The sequence below is a fragment of the Hemitrygon akajei genome, chromosome 32, assembly GCF_048418815.1.
Source record: "Hemitrygon akajei chromosome 32, sHemAka1.3, whole genome shotgun sequence".
NCBI lineage: Eukaryota > Metazoa > Chordata > Chondrichthyes > Myliobatiformes > Dasyatidae > Hemitrygon > Hemitrygon akajei.
The window spans coordinates 32,713,478-32,733,484 of NC_133155.1; the positions used below are offsets into that span (position 1 = coordinate 32,713,478).

The 20,007-nt window shown below is 45.2% G+C and overlaps 1 long non-coding RNA gene across 1 annotated transcript; it reads left to right on the plus strand.

Moving 5' to 3' along the window:
- The first annotated feature begins 222 nt into the window (after window positions 1-222).
- Window positions 223-15,791, plus strand: LOC140719629 (uncharacterized). The gene is made up of 3 exons (XR_012096963.1): window positions 223-422; window positions 14,534-14,632; window positions 15,335-15,791. It is a non-coding gene; the product is annotated as an uncharacterized lncRNA (long non-coding RNA).
- The last annotated feature ends 4,216 nt before the right edge of the window (window positions 15,792-20,007 follow it).

The window sequence follows — 20,007 nt, forward strand, 5'->3', positions numbered from 1 at the left end:
ACATCTGACCTCTTACACAAGATGGTGCTCAGAAGCACATGAGCAGACAGGACCAAGCACCCACAGCATCGAGCCGCAGGCCTGTCAGAGGCAGCTTCTGGCTCCTTCTTCTCTCACTGTCTCGAGTTTCGCTTTGTGCTTGGAGCTTACGGCCACACATTCTTGTTAATGATTGTTATGACAACAGAAGTGAAGTGAAAGTCTGACTAGAACATTCCGGAGAAGTTCACCGAGTGCATTCAGCTCCTGAGAAAGCAGCCTGAACCAGAAAGCGTTGCTATGGTGGAGGCCTAACACAGTACTGTTGGAGGGTCTGTCAGTGAGAACTGCAGGTAGTTTCTTGTTTGAGGAATTCCACGTGAGAGAGCGAGGCTGCAGGAACCCAGCCCTGATTCCAGGAACCGTGTGTGCTCTGTGTACAGGTAAACCCTGGTTCCAGGAACCGTGTCTGCTCTGTGTACAGGTAAACCCTGGTTCCAGGAACCGTGTGTGCTCTGTGTACAGCTAAACCCTGGTTCCAGGAACCATGTCTGGTCTGTTTACAGCTAAACCCTGGTTCCAGGAACCATCTCAGCTCTGTGGACAGCTGAGGTGTACTTATGCAAACACGAGGAAATCTGCAGATGCTGGAAATTCAAGCAACACACACAAAATGCTGGTGGAACACAGCAGGCCAGGCATTGATGAAGGGTCTCGGCCCGAAACGTCGACAGTGCTTCTCCCTATAGATGCTGCCTGGCCTGCTGCGATCCACCAGCATTTTGTGTGTGTTGCTTGAGGTGTACTTATTTAGTTATTTACAGATACAGCAAGGTAACAGGACCTTTCAGTGCCACAGACTGCCATGTGCCCAATCAATCGACAGTGGGGGGAAACCGGGGCATCTGGAGGAAACTCACACGATCATGGGGAACATACAAACTCCTTATGGGAATTGAACCCGTCGCTGTCAGTGTAGTACCACCGTGCTGGCCGCTACACTACTGTGTTGCCCATTTAATTAACTCATTCTGCGATTCTGTGGACGCAGTAAAGAAACACGGACGGTAGTTTGCCTCCCAGGTGCCAGGGTCTGGGATGTCTCTGATCGCATCCATGATATCCTGAAGTGGGAAGGTGAACAGCCTGAGATCGTGGGACATATTGGTACCAACGACATTGGCAGGAAAAGGGAGCAGGTCCTGAAAGCAGACTAAGGGAGGCTGAGAAACAGAACCACAAGGGAAGGATTACTGCCTGTGCCATGCCACAGTAAGTATACAGTAGGAATAGAGTGAGGTGGAGGAGAAATGTGCGGCTGAGGGATTGGAGCAGGGGGCAGGGATTCAGATTTCTGGATCATTGGGACCTCTTCTGGGGCAGGCGTGACTTATACAAAAAGGATGGGTTGCACTTGAATCCGAGGGGGGCCAATGTCCTGACAGGGAGGTTTGCTACGGCTGCTGGGGAGAGTTTAAACTAGAATTGCTGGGGAGAGGCTGTACTTGATCTGGTATTGGGAAATGAGCCTGGTCAGATGTCAGATCACTCAGTGGGAGAGCATTTTGGAGATAGTAATCATAATTCTATCTCCTTTACTATAGTATTGGGGAGGGATAGGAACAGACAAGTTAGGAAAGCGTATGATTGGAGTAAGAGGAAATATGAGGCTATCAGGCAGGAACTTGGAAGAACAAATTGGGAACAGATATTCTCAGGGAAATGTATGGCAGAAATGTGTCAAATGTTCAGGGGATATTTGCGTGGAATTCTGCATAGGTACGTTCCAATGAGACAGGGAAAGGATGGTAGGGTACAGGAACTGTGGTGTACAAAGGCTGTAGAAAATCTAGTCAAGAAGAACAGCTTATAAAAGGTTCAAAAAACTAGGTAATGATAGAGATTTATAAAATTATAAGACTAGGAAGAAGGAGCTTAAGAAAGAAATTAGGAGAGCCAGAAGGGGCTATGAGAAGGCCTTGGTGGACAGGATTAAGGAAAACCCCAAGGCATTCTACAAGTATTTGAAGAGCAAGTGGATAGGACGTGAGAGAATGGGACCAATCAAGTGTGACAGTGGAAAAGTGTGTATGGAACCGGAGGAAAAAGCAGAGGTACTTAATGAATACTTTGCTTCAGTATTCAGCACAGAAAAGGATCTTGGCAATTGTAGAGATGACTTGCAGCAGACTGAAAAGCTTGAGCATGTAGATATTAAGAAAGAGGATGTGCTAGAGCTGTTGGAAAGTTAGTTCTCATCCAATCAGGTTTATGCTCACCCACCTTGCTTACAATCAAATTCCAGTTCTTACTTAGAGCGAGACCTTCATATATACCTTAGCATATGGTAACATATATGTACTTCGATAAAAAAAATTTGAACATAGAACATACAACAGTACAGGCCCTTCGGCCCCGATGCTGTGCCAATCTTTTAACCTGCCTAAGATCAAACTATCCCATCCCTCCTACGTAGCTCTCCATTTTTCTATACTCTACATGCATATCTAAGCATTTCTTAAACGCCCCTATTGTATCTGCCTCTACTACCACAGGGCATTCCTCACACCCACCACTCTTTGTAAAAAAAAAACTTACCTCTGACATTCCTCCAATCACCTTTAAATTTTACCCCCTGGTGTTAGGCAATTCCACCCTGGGAAAATGTCTCCTGTTGTCCCTCGATCTATGCTTCTTATCATCTTGGGCACCGCTATCAGTTCACCTCTCATCCTCCTTTTCTCCAACATATCCTCACACCACATGCTCCCTAATCCAGGCAGCATCCTGGTGAATCTCCTCTGCACCCTCCCTAATCCAGGCAGCATCCCGGTGAATCTCCTCTGCAGCCTCCCTAATCCAGGCAGCATCCTGGTGAATCTCCTCTGCACCCTCTCTAATCCAGGCAGCATCCTGGTGAATCTCCTCTGCACCCTCTCTAATCCAGGCAGCATCCTGGTAAATCTCCTCTGCACCCTCCCTAATCCAGGCAGCATCCTGGTGAATCTCCTCTGCACCCTCCCTAACCCAGGCAGCATCCTGGTAAATCTCTGCACCCTCCCTAATCCAGGCGGCAGCATCCTGGTATATCTCTGCACCCTCCCTAATCCAGGCAGCATCCTGGTAAATCTCCTCTGCACCCTCCCTAATCCAGGCAGCATCCTGGTAAATCTCCTCTGCAACTTCCCTAATCCAGGCAGCATCCTGGTAAATCTCCTCTGCACCCTCTCTAATCCAGGCAACATCCTGGTAAATCTCCTCTGCAACTTCCCTGGAGCTTCCCCATTCTTTCTACATTGAGGTGACCAGATTTCCTGAGAGCTTTGAACTTTGAACTTGAGATCCCACACACACTGCTCATGAACTGTTTTTCCCCGTCCTATCAGGGAAGAGGCTTCATAGCATCCATGCGAGGACCAACAGACTCAAAAATAGATACTCTCCCCAAGCAGTATGACTAAACAGCACATTCCCCCACTAACTCCACCACTACTATATTATTTCCCATCAGACACCTTATTTACAGCTTAGCATCACTTTATGGACACACAATCAATCCATGTACCAAGTATAAGCTACCTTGTGTATTTATAGAAGATAAGACCATAAGACATAGGAGCAGAATTAGGCCATTTGGTTAATCACGTCTGCTCTGCCATTCAATCATGGGCTGATCCAATTCTCCCAGTCATCCCCATTCCCCTGATTTCACCCCATACCCTTTGATGCCCTGGCTAATCAAGAACCTATCTATTTCTGCCTTAAATACACACAATGACTTGGCCTTCACAGCCGCTCGTGGGAACAAAATTCACAGATTTATGGTGTGTTTTCTGTTATTATTGTTGTGTTCTTTATCTTTTCTGGGTTTTTTTGTTGCATTGGATCAGGAGTAACAATTGTTTTGCCCTCCTTAGACTTGTTACAGGAAATGACATTAAGCAATCTAAAACCTGAGTCAAATCGAGCTTATTGTCGAGTACAGTGAAAGACAGCTGCAATGAAAATCAGGCCACCCTCTCACCTCGCTGCTGCCATCGGGAAGGAGGTTCAGGAGCCTTACGTCCCACATCACCAGCTTCAGGAACAGAGATCACCCCTCAACCATCAGGCTTCTGAACCAGAGGGAATAACTTCACTCACCACAACACTGAATTGATCCTACAACCTATGGCCTCACTTTCAAAGACTCACCTCACGTTCTCAATATTCATTGTTTATTTATTTATTATTATTACTTTTTTCTCTGTTTTCTATTTGCACACTTTCTTGTCTTTTGCACATTGGTTGTCTGTCTGCATTTGTTGTGTGTGGGTGTTTTTATTCAAGTGTCTATATCTAATGGTTTCTTAAATGTCCTTTACCACCACCCCTGGATGGGTGTTCCACAATTCCAGTTCTTTGCAACACATCCCAACATATCCTGAAAGGCATGAAATTTATTCAGGAGTTGTATCATTCAGTTTCTCCCATCTGGAGAAGAAAACTGGAGTCACCTTCTGCCAGGCTCTTCCTGTGATGGAACGGCAGATCTACTAGCCTGAATTTCACTGCCCAGGACCTCCACACCCTCTGAGATCTCTGCCTCTCTCTTCCTTCAATGAGCTGCTCCTGGACTGCCATGGGGAATGCACCTTTGGGTGCTTCAAGCCAAACCAGTGAAGTATTGGAAGAGTTGTTACACTCAGAGAGGACAAGGCCAGAAATGTACAGATCCTGCCTTTGTGTGTGTAAACCATCCTAAAGCTAGTTCAGACCTGGTTTGGGGTAATGAACTTTGTGTGTGTAAACCATCCTAAAGCTAGTTCAGACCTGGTTTGGGGTAATGACCTTTGTGCGTGTAAACCATCCTAAAGCTAGTTCAGACCTGGTTTGGGGTAATGACCTTTATGTGTATAAACCATCCTAAAGCTAGTTCAGACCTGGTTTGGGGTGATGACCTTTGTGCGTGTAAACCATCCTAAAGCTAGTTCAGACCTGGTTTGGGGTGATGACCTTTGTGCGTGTAAACCATCCTAAAGCTAGTTCAGACCTGGTTTGGGGTGATGACCTTTGTGCGTGTAAACCATCCTAAAGCTAGTTCAGACCTGGTTTGGGGTGATGACCTTTGTGCGTGTAAACCATTCTTCAACTAGTTCAGACCTGGTTTGGGGTAATGACCTTTGTGTGTGTAAACCATCCTAAAGCTAGTTCAGACCTGGTTTGGGGTGATGACCTTTGTGCGTGTAAACCATCCTAAAGCTAGTTCAGACCTGGTTTGGGGTGATGACCTTTGTGCGTGTAAACCATTCTTCAACTAGTTCAGACCTGGTTTGGGGTAATGACCTTTGTGTGTGTAAACCATCCTAAAGCTAGTTCAGACCTGGTTTGGGGTGATGACCTTTGTGCGTGTAAACCATCCTAAAGCTAGTTCAGACCTGGTTTGGGGTGATGACCTTTGTGCGTGTAAACCATTCTTCAACTAGTTCAGACCTGGTTTGGGGTAATGACCTTTGTGTGTGTAAACCATCCTAAAGCTGGTTCAGACCTGGTTTGGGGTAATGACCTTTGTGTGTGTAAACCATCCTAAAACTAGTTCAGACCTGGTTTGGGGTAATGACCTTTGTGTGTGTAAACCATCCTAAAGCTAGTTCAGACCTGGTTTGGGGTAATGACCTTTGTGTGTGTAAACCATCCTAAAGCTAGTTCAGACCTGGTTTGGGGTAATGACCTTTGTGTGTGTAAACCATTCTTCAACTAGTTCAGACCTGGTTTGGGGTAATGACCTTTGTGTGTGTAAACCATCCTAAAGCTAGTTCAGACCTGGTTTGGGGTGATGATGTTTGCTTTTTCCAAGGAATACAAGTTGCTTTCAGAATGAGAATCATAATCACTGACGTATGTGGTGAAACGTGCTGCTTTGCAACAGCAGTACAGTGCAATAGACAAATATTACTACAAGCTACAAAGAGCAAATAAATCATGCAGAAAAGGAACAACTAGGTAGTGTTCATGGGTTCATGGACCAAACTTACGTCTGATGGTGGAGGGGAAGAAGATGCTCCAAAAACATTGAGTGTGGGTCTTCAGGCTCCCGTTATTCCTCCCTGATGATAGCAATGAGAAGAGGGCATGCCCCAGGTAGTGAGGGTCATTAATGATGGGTGTCACCTCCTTGAAGTATCACCTCTTGACGATGTTCTTCATGGTGGGGATGGTGGTGCCCATGATGGAAGTGTCTGAATCGACTGCCCTGCAGTCCCTGTGATGCTGTCCAGTGGAAGATCCTGGTATTGGGGTGGTGATTCAACCAATAAAACACCCAGTGCAACAATGCTTCAGAGCTGGTGATTGGCTGCAGTTCAACATCTTGATACTTCTGCACGGTACAGAAAGTTACTTACTACCCGTTATGCTGCTGGCATTTAGGGCAGTAATGAAGGACCTCCATCTCTAGCGATGTTCAGGGCTTCCTTCATCATGCTAGCAGCTTCCTCCCTATTTTTACTGCTATCAGTCAGGTGAAGATTCAGGAATACTATCGCGCTCAAATGTAGAAGCATTCTTTATTGCTATTTCCATAACAATCCTGTTTAACCAGTCAGGGTTGTTAGCCCCGAGCTGAGCCCTTAAACCTGCTGGACTGGTGTCTACTCTTATTCTGTCCTCTACTCTTTGACCTGTTTGGCCTGAGTGATCCGGGTCACTGAGGCACGCAGACTCCAAACCACGTCAAAGTTGAGGTCCTCTTGGAGGACAGCACAGAAAATCAATGAGATAATTCCCAATTATGAGACTTCAGTGCTGCTGGTAGGGAGGTAAACATTGGGAGAACTTTGCCTTTTCTGAATGGTGTAACTGGACATTCCATAGAAGTTGAGAAGTTGGCTGGGGCACTGATACCAATAAAATACCACACTCCAACACAGCAAACGTACTCTCAATCCTGCACTTGAGTGCTCGTGTGAATAATGTGCTCAAAGCTCGGCACTGTGACTTCAGTAATCCACTAGGGTTCTTACGTTTGTTTTATGAGTTCAGGGCATTTCATCGTCTCAGAACTAAAGAACAGGAGCAAGTTATTCAGCCACTTAAGCCTGTTCTGTCAGTCAGTGAGTTCATTGATAATTTGAGCCATGACTCAACACTGTCTTATTTTACCTCTTAAAGATGTCAACTTAAAAAAATCTTAAAATTGGATTAATAATTGAGTAGGTGTTAATTCCATTTCAGTTTGGGTCACAATCAGATTTATTATCTCTGCAGTATGTCATGAAATTTGTTGTTTTGCAGAAGAGTGCAAAGATGTGATAAATTACCATTAAGTTACAAAAAATCAATAGTGCAGAAGAGGAATAAAAGTTAGTGTTCTTACATTCATGGACCATTCATAAACCTGAGGTCAGAGGGGAAGAACCTGTTCCGAAAACGTTGATGTACCTTCGCCTCCTCCCTAATGAGAAGAGGGCATGTGATAGTGAGGGTCTTTCACAATGGATGCTGCCTTCTTGAGCCTTCAGATCAGGCGACAAGGCAGCTATAACGGCAAGGATCAAACTGTCCTGAGCCATCAGAGGGGCAAAGCGTGCACATGCCCAGCTAATCCACAGTTACTTCCAGGACAGCGGCGACACACGGTGCATGTGGAAGGGCATCCAGGACATCACCAATTACAGGACAATATCACCTGACTGTACAGGTGATGCCTCCCTCCCAAATGCGCTGAATAACTTCTACGCCTGGTTTGAGGCGGAAAATGACATGGCGGCGAGGAAGTCCACCCCTCCTACAAATGACCAAGTGCTGTGTCTCACCGTGGCTGACGTGAGAAGAACCCTGTGCAGAGTCAACCCACGGAAGGCTGCTGGACCAGACAATATTCCTGGTAGAGTGCTCAGAGGATGTGCAAACCAGCTAGCAGATGTTCTCACTGACATCTTCAACATCTCCCTGAGCAGCGCCACCGTTCCAACGTGCTTCAAGGCCGCCACCATCGTCGCCGTGCCGAAGAAGTCTTCAGTGTCCTGCCTCAATGACTACCATCACGTTGTACTCACATCATCATGAAGTGACACTCCCCGCTGAACATCGACGGCTCCTCGGTAGAGATCGTAAAGAGCACCAGATTTCTTGGTTTTCACCTGATGGAGAATCTCACCTGGTCCCTCAACACCAGCTCCATAGCAAAGAAAGCCCAGCAGCGTCTCTACTTTCAATGAAGGCTGAGGAAAGTCCATCTCCCACCCCCCATCCTCATCACATTCTACAGGGGTTGTATTGAGAGCATCCTGAGCAGCTGCATCACTGCCTGGTTCGGAAATTGCACCATCTCGGATTGCAAGACCCTGCAGCGGATAGTGAGGTCAGCTGAGAAGATCATCGGGGTCTCTCTTCCAGCCATCATGGACATTTACACTAAATGCTGCATCCGCAAAGCAAACAGCATTATGAAGGACCCCATGCACCCCTCATACAATCTCTTCTCCCTCCTGCCGTCTGAGAAAAGGCTCCGAAGCATTCGGGCTCTCACGGCCAGACAATGTAACAGTTTCTTCCCCCAAGCTATCAGACTCCTCAATACCCAGAGTCTGGACTGACACCTTGCCCTACTGTCCTGTTTATTATTTATTGTAATGCCTGCACTGTTTTTGTGCACTTTATGCAGTCCAGTGTAGGTCTGTAGTCTAGTGTAGCTTTCTCTGTGTTGTTTTTTTTACGTAGTTCAGTCTAGTTTTTGTACTGTGTCATATAACACCATGGTCCTGAAAAACGTTGTCTTTTTTGTACTATGTACTGTACCAGCAGTTATGGTCGAAATGACAATTAAAGTGACTTGGCTTGACTGCCTCTTGAAGATGTCCTCAGCGGCAGGGAGGGTTGTGCCCATGATGGATTTGGCTGAGTCCACAGTATTTTACAGCCTCTTTCGATGCTGTACACTGAAGCCCCCACAGCAGGTGGTGATGCAACCAGGCAGTATGCTCTCCTGTGGGAACTTGCGAAGGTTCGTAGTGACACACCAAACCTCCTCAAACTTTTCATGACTGCATCAATGTGTTGGGCCCTGGATAGGTCATCAGAGATGATGATGCCCAGGAACTGGAAACTGCTCGCTGGTCCCTCGGTGGGGGATGGCGCGCCTTCTCCTGCCTTCTCGTTCCTGAAGTCTGCCACAAATTCCTTGGTCTTGCTGACGCTGAGTGCAAGGGGTTGTTGTTGCAACGCCACTCAGTTTCAAAGTTCTGCCAAGTCAACGCCAAAAATGTTTACTAACTTCTAAAAAAAACCAGCAGACATTTGTTAAACTTGTTTAGAAATGGAAATGGCTTTGTTCTATTTACTACGAGGGGTGATTGATAAGTTCGTGACCTAAGGTAGAAGGAGTCAATTTTAGAAAACCTGGCACATTTATTTTTCAACATAGTCCCCTCCTACATTTACACACTTAGTCCAGCAGTCGTGGAGCATACGGATCTTGGACCTCAAGGAAGTGTCCACAGCAGGGGTGATTGATAGGTTCGTGGCCTAAGGTAGGAGATGAGTTTTACAGCTCTCGTTACATGCACGTGCAGTTCAACTCTTTGAGTGATTATGCAGAAAGTTTGAAGTTAATAATTCATCAGGGCTGATTGAACAGTTCGTGGCCTAAGGTAGAAGGAGATGAGTTATTAACTTCAAACTTCCTGCATAATCACTGAAAGAGTTTACCTGCATGTGCATGTAACGAGAACTGTATAACTCATCTCCTACTACATTAGGCCACGAATTTATCAATCACCTACCTGTGGACACTTTCTGGAGGTCCAAGATCTGTATGCTTCAGGACCGCTGGACTAAGTGTGTAAAATTAAGAGGGGACTATGTTGAAAAATAAGTGTGCTAGGTTTTCTAAAATTGACTCCTTCTACCTTAAGCCACGAACTTATCAATCACCCCGGTATATTACTTAATATTTTGAAAACGTCAGTTAAATTCCTTCTTAATTTCCTGAGGATGCTGCACTAGTTAGTGGAGTCTCACCTTGTCAATTAACCTCAGGAGACGACTCAAGTAAATTTGCACAGTACATTTGCACAGATGTCTGAGGCCATACATTTTTCTTAAAATATAGAAAAATGTCTTTCTAACGTGGTTGAGCTAGGGCCTGGAATAGCCAATGTACCAAGTTATCTCCTTATACTCCAGTTTCTTTAGACAAACTGGCCTGTCTGAATATTTCCTGTCCCCGATCAATGTACAGGAGCATTGACCTCATCTCCCTGGATCATCACTACATTCAGCTTTTCTGGTATCTCAGTCCAAACTGAATGACTTCACGTCTTTCTAAGCTGGAATACATTTGCTATATTTGTGCACTTGCTTAACCTTTAATAACTATTGGTAATAATGTATTTTTGGTTTGCACACTGCTTATAAAGGCGCCCGCCTCCTATCATTGGTGGTTGTGACATAATCCCACCATCTAAATCAATATTAAATGTAAATAGCTTCTTCTCTGCTGAATGTAGAATAAAGGCTTTCCTTCCCTTCGTCCTTCCCTCTCAGTCCCTCAGTCACCAGCATCTGCTGTTAGATTCTACTTCACAATAATATAACCTGGAGAGCTCAGCGTCTGTTCACCTACTTATGTTGAACTGAGTGATCTAGGGCTTTCCTTTCTCGAGAGGGAAATGAGAGCTGACTTGATAGAGATGTACAAGATGATTGCATGGGCAGCCAGAGACTTATACCCAGGAGAGAAATGGCTAATATGAGGGGGCATGATTTTAAAGTGATTGGAGGAAAATATGGGCAGGATGCATTTAAGAAACCGTTAGATAGGCACATGGATGGTAGAAAAAAGGAGGAAAGGTTAGATTGATTTTAGAGTTGGTTAAAAGGTTGGGAGGACAGTAGCCAGCAGGTGGGCTACAAATTACAACAGGAGCTAGAAAAGGCATGCAGAAAGAGGGAAATTGTGACAAACATAGAGGATTTCATTATGCAGGAAGATTGGGAAAATCATTTTGGTGCTGAGAGGGAATTTGTATAACGTCTGTGAGATGGCTTTTTAGAGCAGCTTGCAGTTGAGCCTACTTGGGGAACAGCAATTCTGGACTGGGTGTTATGTAACAACACAGATTTGATAGGAAGCTTAAGGTAAAGGAACACTTACGAAGCGATGAACATAATATGATAGAATTCACCCTGCAGTTTGAGAAGGAGAAGTGAAAAACAAATGTATGAGTATTACAGTGGATTACAGAGTTACAGAGGCATGAGAGAGGAGCAGGCCAAAGTTGAGTGGAAGGAGATACTAGTAGGGATGACAAAAGAACAGCAATGGCTGGTGTTTCTGGGGGAAATTCAGAAGCTGCAGGAAAGTTACCTCCCAAAGATGAAGAAATATTCTAAAGGGAGGCAACCTTGGTTGACAAAGGAAGTCAAAGACAGCATAAAAGCAAAAGAGAGGGCATACAATACTGCAAAAATTAGTGGGAAGATAAAGGATTGAGAAGGTTTTAAAAACCAACAGAAGGCAACAGAAAAACTCATAAAGAGGGAAAAGATGAAATATGGAGGTAAGCTAACCAATAATAAAAAGGATACAGAATGTTTTTACAGATATATAAAGAGTAAAAGAGAGATGAGAGTGGATATCAAGCCATTAGAAAATGATGCTGGAAACGCCAGAAATGTGAGAATATCAGGGAGCAGAAGTGAGTGTTATTGCTATTACTAAAGAGAAAGGTTTAGTGAAGCTGAAAATTCTGAAGGTAGTTAAGTCTTGGACCAGATGGACAACACCTCATGGTTCTGAAAGAGATGCCTGAAGAGATTGTGGAGGCAATAGTAATAATCTTTCAATTATCACTAGATTCTGGAATGGTCTCCAAGGACTGGAAACGTCATTCCACTCTTTATGAAGGGAGGGAGACAGAAGAAAGAAAATTATAGGCCAGTTGTCCTGTCATCAACAGTTGGAAAGATGATGGAGTCTACTGCTAAGGTTGAAGTTTCATGGTACATGGAGGCACATGATTAAAAAAAAGGCCAAAGTCAGCAAGATTTTCTAAAGGGGAAACCTTCACTGACAAATCTATTGGAATTTTTTGAGGAAATAACTGCAAGATAGAGTCAGTGGTTGTTGTTACTGTGTATTTAATATTTCAGTAATTTTTGAGTAATATTGTAAATATATTGTTTGATTAATAGACAATAGACAATAGGTGCAGAAGTAGACCATTCGGCCCTTCGAGTCTGCACCGCCATTTTGAGATCATGGCTGATCATCTACTATCAATACCCAGTTCCTGCCTTGTCCCCATATCCCTTGATTCCCCTATCCATAAGATACCTATCTAGCTCCTTCTTGAAAGCATCCAGAGAATTGGCCTCCACTACCTTCTGAGGCAGTGCATTCCAGACCCCCACAACTCTCTGGGAGAAAAAGTTTTTCCTTAACTCTGTCCTAAATGACCTACCCCTTATTCTCAAACCATGCCCTCTGGTACTGGACTCTCCCAGCATCTGGAACATATTTCCTGCCTTTATCTTGTCCAATCCCTTAATAATCTTATATGTTTCAATCAGATCCCCTCTCAATCTCCTTAATTCCAGCGTGTACAAGCCCAGTCTCTCTAACCTCTCTGCGTAAGACAGTCCAGACATCCCAGGAATTAACCCCGTGAATCTACGCTGCACTTCCTCTACAGCCAGGATGTCCTTCCTTAACCCTGGAGACCAAAACTGTACACAATACTCCAGGTGTGGTCTCACCAGGGCTCTGTACAAATGCAAGAGGATTTCCTTGCTCTTGTACTCAATTCCCTTTGTAATAAAGGCCAACATTCCATTAGCCTTCTTCACTGCCTGCTGCACTTGCTCATTCACCTTCAGTGACTGATGAACAAGGACTCCGAGATCTCTTTGTATTTCTCCCTTACCTAACTCTACACCATTCAGATAATAATCTGCCTTCCTGTTCTTACTCCCAAAGTGGGTAACCTCACACTTATTCACATTAAACGTCATCTGCCAAGTATCTGCCCACTCACCCAGCCTATCCAAGTCACCCTGAATTCTCCTAACATCCTCATCACATGTCACACTGCCACCCAGCTTAGTATCATCAGCAAATTTGCTGATGTTATTCTCAATCCCTTCATCTAAATCGTTGACGTAAATTGTAAACAGCTGTGGTCCCAATATCGAGCCCTGTGGCACCCCACTAGTCACCACCTGCCATTCTGAGAAACACCCATTCACCGCTACCCTTTGCTTTCTATCTGCCAACCAGTTTTCTATCCATGTCAATGTCTTCCCCACGATGCCCTGAGCTTTGATTTTACCCACCAATCTCCTATGTGGGACCTTATCAAATGCCTTCTGAAAATCAAGGTACACTACATCCACTGGATCTCCCCCGTCTAACTTCCTGGTTACATCCTCGAAAAACTCCAACAGATTAGTCAAGCATGATTTACCCTTGGTAAATCCATGCTGGCTCGGCCCAATCCTATCACTGCTATCTAGATATGCCACTATTTCATCCTTAATAATGGACTCTAGCATCTTCCCCACCACCAATGTCAGGCTGACAGGTCGATAGTTCTCTGTTTTCTCCCTCCCTCCTTTCTTAAAAAGTGGGATAACATTAGCCATTCTCCAATCCTCAGGAACTGATCCTGAATCTAAGGAACATTGGAAAATGATTACCAATGCATCCGCAATTTCCAGGGCCACCTCCTTTAGTACCCTAGGATGCAGACCATCTGGACCTGGGGATTTGTCAGCCTTCAGTCCCATCAGTCTTCTCATCACCGTTTCCTTCCTAATGTCAGTCTGATTCATTTCCTCTGTTACCCTATGTCCTTGGCCCATCCATACATCTGGGAGATTGCTTGTGTCTTCCTTAGTGAAAACAGATCTAAAGTACTCATTAAATTCTTCTGGCATTTCTCTGTTTCCCATAACAATTTCATCCAATTCATTCTTCAAGGGCCCAACATTGTTCTTAACTATCTTCTTTCTCTTCACATACCTAAAAAAGCTTTTGCTATCTTCCTTTATATTCCTGGCTAGCTTGCATTCGTACCTCATTTTTTTCTCCCTGCATTGCCTTCTTAGTTAAGTTCTGTTGTTCCTTAAAAACTTCCCAATCATCCGTCCTCCCACTCACCTTAGCTCTGTCATACTTCCTTTTTTTTAATGCTATGCAATCTCTGACTTCCTTTGTCAACCACTGTGGCCCCTTTCCCCCCTTTGAATCCTTCCTTCTCTGAGGGATGAACTGATTTTGCACCTTGTGCATTATTCCCAAGAATACCTGCCATTGCTGTTCCACTGTCTTTTCTGCTAGGCTATCCGTCCAGTCAACTTTGGCCAGCTCCTCCCTCATGGCTCCATAGTTTCCCCTGTTCAACTTAAGCATTCTTGGCTTAAGTAATTCATGACGGGTTATATGTAAAAGTACGTGAATGACTTACATCATCATGGCACCACATCGTAAATGCACATCTCGCTTAAAGTAAAAATGAAACTAAGCACATGCATCTCTTAGCTTCATGCTTTCTTTCATCTTTTATGTTTTCAGGTTGCAGCGACACCCAGTAAGTTTTGAAACAAACTTGAGACTACCTAGTTGTTGAAGCACAGCGAGACATTCGATTTTTCAAAAAGCGGAGCTAGAGATGTGAGTTTAAACAAGAAGTGCACTTTGCTTTCTTTGCAAGAAAAGAGGAACAGTTGAATTTAAAAGAAAAGGCAGAAAGTGGACAAATTCACAGGTTTGTAAACTGTGAGTCCCAGGTGATAATAATAATAAATTTTAAAAAGAAACCTCGGAAAGATACAGTACTGAGCAAAAGTCTTAGGCACCCTAGCTTATATATATTTGTGCCTATGACTTGCATGGTAATATATGTCAGTGATTTGGATGAAAGAACTGATGGCTTTGTGGCCAATTTGATACAAAGATAGGTGGAGTGGTAGGTAGCATTCAGAAGGCAGGGTGTCTGCAGAAGGATTGGGCTAATGGGCAAAGAAGTGACAGATGTAGTGTAGGACGTAGATGTAGATGTAGTGTTGTGTAGGAAAGTGCATGGTGATGCACTTTGGCAGAAGCAATAAAAGCTTAGATGATTTTCTAACTGGGGAGAAAATTCAAATTCAGAGGTGAAAAGGGACATGAGTCCTTGTGCAGGATTCTCTGAAGACTAACTTTCAGGTTGAGTCGGTGGTTAGGAAGGCAAATGCAATGTTAGCATTCATTTCGAGAGGACTAGAATTCAGAGGGTGGAGCTTAGTCAAGATGGCGCTAAACAGGGACTCCTTTGCTTGCATCTTTGGAAACAGCTCTATTTCCATCTTTAATATCTCTATTTTTCCCTTTCAGGGTTCTTTTGAAGACCCTGACCTGGAGCTATACACTGACTTCGGATCTTTGCGGGAATGGGACCCACTCTCGGGGTGTCACAACTGACATGCCAAGAGTGTGGCCTTAGAGTTCAGCTCGCCTTTGGAGGCCTGGGATCTCAGGGCTCCGGAGACGGGCGGATCGATGGTCGATGTCCTGGTGTGTCGTGGGAACTGGAAAATCTTTGGCTGCGATCTGAGATCTTTGAGCACACAGCTCAGAAAAAGTAAGACAACGGACTTTTAACATGAACCAGCAAGCTGCTTGTTATGACTCCCCTCTCGCTGTGAAACGGAGACACCATTTTCTCCCTTGTCAGGGCGAGAGAGGGCCTGTGGTATGTCGAATGCCGGGTGAACAGTGTAGTCTTTGGGGTAACTGCGAGTCCGTGTCTCTGCTGTTCCTTTGCTCACACTCGAGTGCTTGGTGGGGGGTGCTGATGCTTTATTTTGCTAGTGGGGGAGGGATTGTTGCTGCTGCTTGCGGGTGGGAGGGAGGAGAGCTGGGAGGGACTTTGGGGTTCTAACATTTAACTGTCATTCATTCTTTGGGACACTCCTCTGTTCTCGTGGATGTCTGCGAAGAAAAAGCATTTCAGGATGTATATTGTATACATTTCTCTGACATTAAATGTACCTTTGAAAAGCAAGGACGTCATGCTAAGGAATTGGTCAAATCCCTCTTGACTACTGTGCGTCAGTTTTAGGCCCTTTCGCTATGAAAGGACGTGCTGGCATTAAAGAGGGTCCAGAGGTTCACGAGACTGATCCCAGAAATGACATATGAGGACCATTTGATGACTCTCAGTCTGTTCTCGCAGGAGTTTAGAAGAATGAGGGGGGAGGGATCGCATTAAAACGTAGAGAATATTGAAAGGCCTAGATAGAATAGATGTGGAAAGGACGTTGCCTCTCGTGGGTGAATCTAGGACACATCCTCAAAATTGAGGGAAGTCCATTTAGAGCAGAGTGAGGAAAAATCTCTTTATACAGAGGGTGATGAATCTGTGGAATTCATTGCCACAGACGACTGTGCAGGCCAAGTTATTAGGTTTATTAAAGTGGAAGTTGATAGGTTGTTGATCAGTTAGGGTGTTAAAGGTTATGGGGAAAAGGCAGGAGAATGGGATTGAGAGGATTAATAAATCAGCCATGATGGAATGGTGGAGCAGACTCAATGGGCCGAATGGCCTAAACCTGCTCGTGTGTCTTATGGTCTAACACTCTTGGCTGAAAGGCTTGTATTCTGCTGTGGTGGTCTATGTTCTACTTATTATAAGATATAGAGAGTACATTCGGCCCATCAGACATATGCCAGAAATCCCATTCTCCCTCTTAGCTCCTATCCCCCGAAACCTATTTCCTCTCATGCATTCCCATCAACTCCTCTTTCATTCTATTGCCATTCGCCTACATTAAGAGGTAACTTGGTCAGCTAAATTACTGGCACATTCCTTGGGATGTCAGAGTCACAGAGACATGAAGCTTGCAAACAGGCCCTTCAACCCACCAAGTCTATCAGTCACCCATTTACATCATCATCATGTGCCGTGTTGTATGACATGGGCCATCATGGTCTTTCCATGACCATGATTGTTCGTGGCATATTTTTCTACAGAATTGGCTTGCCATAGCCTTCTTCTGTGCGGTGTCTTTACAAAACAGGTGACCGCAGCCATTATCAATATTCTTCCGAGATTGCCTGCCTGGCGTCAGTGGTCGCATAACCAGGATTTCAGATGCACCATCTGCTCCCTTGGCTTCACGTGACCCTGATCAGAACACTAAGCAGGCGCTACACCTTGCCCAAGGGTGACCTACAGGCTAGCAGAGGGAAGGAGCACCTTACACCTCCTTTGCTAGAGACATATCTCCACCCGCCAAACTCACCCATTTACACTAATCCAAAATTCACATTAGCCTCCACTCTACAAGGTTCTACCCCTCATCCAGGCACTAGGGGCAATTCAGAGGCCAATTAACTTGCCAATTCACCTGCAAGCATACAGGTACAGCAGGCAGTGAAGAAAGCTAATGGCATGTTGGCCTTCATAACAAGGGGAGTTGAGTATAGGAGCAAAGAGGTCCTTCTGCAGTTGTACTGGTGAGACCACACCATTCTTGATCTTTCTGTCTCCATCTCTGGAGACAGCTTATCTACTGATATCTACTATAAGCCTACAGACTCTCACAGCTACCTGGACTATTCCTCTTCCCACCCTGTCTCTTGCAAAAATGCTATCCCCTTCTCACAATTCCTCCATCTACGCCGCATCTGCTCTCAGGATGAGGCTTTTCGTTCCAGGACGAAGGAGATGTCTTCCTTTTTTAAACAAAGGGGCTTCCCTTCTTCCACCATCAACTCTGCTCTCAAACGCATCTCTCCCATTTCCCGCACATCTGCCCCCACCCCACTCGGGATTGGGTTCCCCTGGTTCTCACCTACCACCCCACCAGCCTCCAGGTCCAACGTATAATTCTCCATAACTTCCACCACCTCCAACAGGATCCCACTACCAAGCACATCTTTCCCTCCCCCCTTCTTTCTGCTTTTCACAGGGATTGCTCCCTATGCGACTCCCTTGTCCACTCGTCCCCCCCATCCCTTCCCACCAATCTCCCTCCTGGCACTTATCCTTGTAAACGGAACAAGTGCTACACCTGCCCTTACACTTCCTCCCTCACCACCATTCAGGGCCCCAGATAGTCCTTCCAGGTGAGGCGACACTTCACCTGTGAGTCGGCTGGTGTGGTATACTGCGTCCGGTGCTCCCGGTGTGGCCTTTTATATATTGGTGAGACCTGATGCAAACTGGGAGACCATTTCACTGAACACCTACGCTCTGTCTGCCAGAGAAAGCAGGATCTCCCAGTGGCCACACATTTTAATTCCACATCCCATTCCCATTCTGATATGTCTATTCATGGCCTCCTTTACTGTAAAGGTGAAGCCACATTCAGGTTGGAGGAACAACACCTTATATACCAACTGGGTAGCCTCCAACCTGATGGCATGAACATTGACTTCTCTAACTTCCGTTAATGCCCCTCCTCCCCTTCTTACCCCATCCCTGACATATTTAGTTGCTTGTTTTTTTTCTCTCTCTCTCTGCCCATCACTCTGCCTGTTCTCCATCTCCCTCTGGTGCTCCCCCCTCCCCCTTTCTTTCTCCCGAGGCCTCCCGTCCCATGATCCTTTCCCTTCTCCAGCTCTGTATCACTTTTGCCAATCACCTGTCCAGCTCTTAGCTTCATCCCACCCCCTCCGGTCTTCTCCTGTCATTTTGCATTTCCCCCTCCCCCTCCTACTTTCAAATCTCTTAGTAGCTTTCCTTTCAGTTAGTCCTGACGAAGGGTCTCGGCCCAAAACGTCAACAGTGCTTCTCCCTATAGATGCTGCCTGGCCTGCAGTGTTCCACCAGCATTTTGTGTGTGTTGTTTGAATTTCCAGCATCTGTAGATTTCCTCATGTTCACACCTGGAGTACTGTGTTCAGTTTTGGTCTCCAAATTTGAGGAAGGACATTCTTGCTATTGAGGGAGTGCAGCGTAGGTTCACGAGGTTGATTCCCAGGATGGCGGGACTGTCATATGTTGAAAGATTGGAGTGACTGGTCTTGTATACACTGGAATTTAGAAGGATGAGAGAGGACCTGATTGAAACATATAAGATTATTAAGGGATTGGACATGCTAGAGGCAGGAAACATGTTCCCAATGTTGGGGGAGTCCAGAACCAGAGGCCACAGTTTAAGAACAAGGGGTAGGCCATTTAGAACGGAGTTCAGGAAAAGCTATTTCACCCAGAGAGTTGTGGATCTATGGAATGCTCTGCCTCAGAAGGCAGTGGAGGCCAATTCTCTGGATGCTTTCAAGAAAGAGTTAGATAGAGCTCTTAAAGATAGCGGGGTCAAGGGATATGGGGAGACGGCAGGAACGGGGTATTGATTGTGGATGATCAGCCATGATCACAGTGAATGGTGGTGCTGGCACGAAGGGCCAAATGGCCTACTCCTGCACCTACTGTCTACTGTTTCTTTAGGATTTGGAGGGAAATGAAGCATCTGGGGGAAACCCATGTGTTTACTGGAAGAACTCCACACAGACAGCAATGAAAGCCGCTATCAACCCAGGGTCTGGGAATCTAATGCATACAGGTTATAAATGCTGATGATGCCAGCAACATATACCGTCTCAGCTGAGGTGCACTCCATAGGTCAGCTTCTGGTTTTCTTGATGCTAGCGATTTTCCAACCTTTGAACAATTTAAAAGCTGAGCTAGATGGATTGGAAAGGCAGGGCGACAGGATCAGAGGTGAGGGTCAGGCCAGCTCAGTGACATTTACTCCGCTCTCCACTGAACTGAGGCCAAGGCTATGGTCTACATCATCTGCTCCAGGCCTCATGTCTGAGGACCCACTTCCATTCTAACCGCTATTTACCTACATTTACGGTTTGCACCACTAGTTTTCTCCCCTCTCTCTGCACACTGGGTGTTTGTTGGTCTTTTTTATGGGTTTTGTTTTGTAGCTGCCCACAAGGAGATGAATCTCACGGTTGTATACTTCATAGATACATTGATGATAATGTACTTCGAACTTTATAGCAGCCTGTGGAGTTATAATTTTCCACACACGATCTAAGTTCATTAGTAA